This window comes from Macaca mulatta, chromosome 8 (assembly GCF_049350105.2).
Source record: "Macaca mulatta isolate MMU2019108-1 chromosome 8, T2T-MMU8v2.0, whole genome shotgun sequence".
Lineage (NCBI taxonomy): Eukaryota > Metazoa > Chordata > Mammalia > Primates > Cercopithecidae > Macaca > Macaca mulatta.
The window spans coordinates 103,993,811-103,997,980 of record NC_133413.1 but is presented as its reverse complement, the minus strand read 5'-3'; positions in this window follow the sequence as shown (position 1 = coordinate 103,997,980).

The window sequence follows — 4,170 nt, the reverse complement described above, 5'->3', positions numbered from 1 at the left end:
CTGCAGTATGCATTTTTGCAAAGACCCAGGCATTGAGGTGCACAGACAAGCCATACTGTTTTCTTTATCCAAATTTCAACCCATAGAAGGGTGAGAATAGGCCGGGCGTGGTGGCTTACGCCTGTAATCCCAGCACTTTGGGAGGCCGAGGTGGGTGGATCACCTGAAGTCAGGAGTTCGAGACCAGCCTGGCCAACATGGCAAAACCCCATCTCTACTAAAAATACAAAAATTAGCCAGGTGTGGTGGCGGGTGCCTGTAATCCCAGCTACTCAGGAGGCTGAGGCAGGAGAATAGTTTGAACCCAGGAGGCAGAGTTTGCAGTGAGCTGAGATCATGCCACTGCACTCCAGCCTGGGCAACAAGAGCGAGACTCCGTCTCAGAAAGAAAAAAAAAAAAAAAAAAAAAAAGGTGAGAATGATCAAGTTGTTATTTTATATTTTATTCTGCTAAGTTTTGGGGTATTTGGTTTGTAACAGTAGTGACTGGGACAAACCAAGATTTCTTCAACTTATTTTTAAATAATTATTACTTGGGGAACATGTTAAAAGTAAATGCCTGCATTTTACCCATGGAAATTTCTGACTTAATAATCTGAGGGTGGGGTGAGGGTGGATAAATCTGTTTTTTCTTTCTTTCTTTCTTTCTTTTTTTTTTTTAATATTCCTTGCACCACTCTATGGAGAAATCTGCTCTTAACAAACAGTATGGAAAATTAACTCTATGAAAATGACTCTAAGATGCCACATGATTTGTTGGCCAATTTTGATCTACAAATTTTTCATGACAAACATATTTCTTTGGTTACTTGGAATGGGCCCATGGGACCATTGTTTTCCTTATTTTATGATGGTGCAACACACCACTTCAGGGGATGTCTGTCTTTCTAGTCCCACTAGTAAAAAAGCAGCAAACAAGACAAGCACACTCTCATTTATTTATTTATTTATTTATTTATTTATTTTATTTTTTATTTTTTTTGATAGTCATTATTAGTGTATTTTGATCAATTAGGTTTAAAGTAATTATTGGGTTAGTCTTTTTTTTTTCTCACATATCATTTTTTAATTATTATTATTATTATTATACTTTAAGTTCTAGGGTACATGTGCATAACGTGCAGGTTTGTTACATATGTATACTTGTGCCATGTTGCTGTGCTGCACCCATCAACTCGTCAGCACCCATCAACTCGTCATTTACATCAGGTATAACTCCCAATGCAATCCCTCCCCCTTCCCCCCCCATGATAGGCCCCGGTGTGTGATGTTCCCCTTCCCGAGTCCAAGTGATCTCATTGTTCAGTTCCCACCTATGAGTGAGAACATGCGGTGTTTGGTTTTCTGTTCTTGTGATAGTTTGCTTAGAATGATGGTTTCCAGCTGCATCCATGTCCCTACAAAGGACACAAACTCATCCTTTTTTATGGCTGCATAGTATTCCATGGTGTATATGTGCCACATTTTCTTAATCCAGTCTGTCACTGATGGACATTTGGGTTGATTCCAAGTCTTTGCTATTGTGAATAGTGCTGCAATAAACATATGTGTGCATGTGTCTTTATAGCAACATGATTTATAATCCTTTGGGTATATACCCAGTAATGGGATGGCTGGGTCATATGGTACCTCTAGTTCTAGATCCTTGAGGAATCGCCATACTGTTTTCCATAATGGTTGAACTAGTTTACAATCCCACCAACAGTGTAAAAGTGTTCCTATTTCTCCACATCCTCTCCAGCACCTGTTGTTTCCTGACTTTTTAATGATCGCCATTCTAACTGGTGTGAGATGGTATCTCATTGTGGTTTTGATTTGCATTTCTCTGATGGCCAGTGATGATGAGCATTTTTTCATGTGTCTGTTGGCTGTATGAATGTCTTCTTTTGAGAAGTGTCTGTTCATATCCTTTGCCCACTTTTTGATGGGGTTGTTTGTTTTTTTCTTGTAAATTTGTTTGAGTTCTTTGTAGGTTCTGGATATTAGCCCTTTGTCAGATGAGTAGATTGCAAAAATTTTCTCCCATTCTGTAGGTTGCCTATTCACTCTGATGGTAGTTTCTTTTGCTGTGCAGAAGCTCTTTAGTTTAATTAGATCCCATTTGTCAATTTTGGCTTTTGCTGCCATTGCTTTTGGTGTTTTAGACATGAAGTCTTTGCCCATGCCTATGTCCTGAATGGTACTACCTAGGTTTTCCTCTAGAGTTTTTATGGTATTAGGTCTAACATTTAAGTCTCTAATCCATCTTGAATTAATTTTTGTATAAGGAGTAAGGAAAGGATCCAGTTTCAGCTTTCTACTTATGGCTAGCCAATTTTCCCAGCACCATTTATTAAATAGGGAATCCTTTCCCCATTTCTTGTTTCTCTCAGGTTTGTCAAAGATCAGATGGCTGTAGATGTGTGGTATTATTTCTGAGGACTCTGTTCTGTTCCATTGGTCTATATCTCTGTTTTGGTACCAGTACCATGCTGTTTTGGTTACTGTAGCCTTGTAGTATAGTTTGAAGTCAGGTAGCGTGATGCCTCCAGCTTTGTTCTTTTGATTTAGGATTGTCTTGGCAATGCGGGCTCTTTTTTGGTTCCATATGAACTTTAAAGCAGAAGCACACTCACATTTAGCGCTAAACCAGAGTAGTGAGAGGGAGGCCAATGAGGCTTGGAATAGGTGGGGAGTTTTGTGGAGAAAGTGGTCTGGAGTAAGATCTTTGACACTGACAGCATTGGAGCTGGCTTAGGGGAGAAGGAAGATATCACAGGTGGCAGATGGCAGCAGGAGGACAGTAGAGAGTGGGTGGAGAGGCCACCTGGCCGGAGCCTTGGTGGTAGGGCAGAGATGCCAGGTAGGATCCATCAGACAAAACCAGGAGGTATCTTTTCTCCTGAGTTCCCAGCTTCTATCATAGCTCTAGGGGTACTTCATTGCACTTGTGTATTATTACTGTTCGCTCTAACGACAACAATGGCAACCTAAGCCATCTTTGACTGCTTTCTGTGTGTGCATTGCCCTTGTTTTGCCCACATCTGTCTCTTGCCTTTCTAGTGCAAAAATAATGTCTTATTCCTCTTTATCCTGTGATTAGCTTGATGCCTGGCACATGGTGGGCATAGTTATAACTATTTGTGGAGTAATAAGAGAAAATGATAAGAGATCGTATTTAGGGGGCACTTGCTGGGCACCAAACCATGTGGAAGGCACTTTAAATGGATTCTCCTATTTAATCCTAACAGTAAATCTATCAAGTGTAAGATTATTATTCCCATTTTACTGAATGGGGAATGAGGCTGATTGGCAACCTGCCCAAAGTCATGCAGATGGTGAATAGTGGTCCCTGCATTCTGACCTGGAGAGCTGGACCACAGAACTTGACTCAATGAATTAATGAATCTGTGAAAGAGAATGCATTGTCTATCACTCTTGAATTCTCCATCAACTGCCTGGGACACTCCTTTTGCCCTTCCTTGCCTAGCTAACACAGACTCATCCCGCACTGCTCTTTCCTCCTGGGGGCCTACAATGACAGGGCCCTAGCTGTCCTCTCTCCTTCCCTTCCCTCCCTACCTCCTCTTTCATTGCTCACACTGAAGTTGAAATTACTTGTTTCATGTCTCCCCTTCTATCTAGACTGTAAGCATCATGAGGGAAGTGTTCACATCTGTCTTATTCCCTCATCACGGCTCCCTCAGCTCCCAGCATGGGGGTGGCACATGGCAAGCTCCCAGTGCAATGTTCCTGATTCATATCCTTTATGTGTATAGTACATACTACATGCTAACAGGGTGGTATGTCAAATATTCCAGTGCACACAGTGTTAAGTCCTGGGGATACAGAAATGAGGAAGCTATGCTGTCTATTTTCAGAGAGCTCAGTGTTTATCTGGGAGACTGACAAGGAAACAAACAGATGCAAGCCTCTGAGTGGAGGCCGAGGTGGGAAAATCGTCAGAAAATGCAGGCAAGACGAGGAGATTCTTGAGCTGCCCTTGCAGGATAAGTACTGGCTAGTCAGATGAATATGGGAAGAAGGGATTGGAAGGGTACTCTAGGCAGAGGGAACAGCATGGGTGGAGGTTCAGGAGTGTGAAAGGACAAGGTACGCTCGTGTGATGGCATGAAGATTGGTGATGCTGGAGGCAAGGGTATATGGTGCCATCACAGGACATGAATCTGC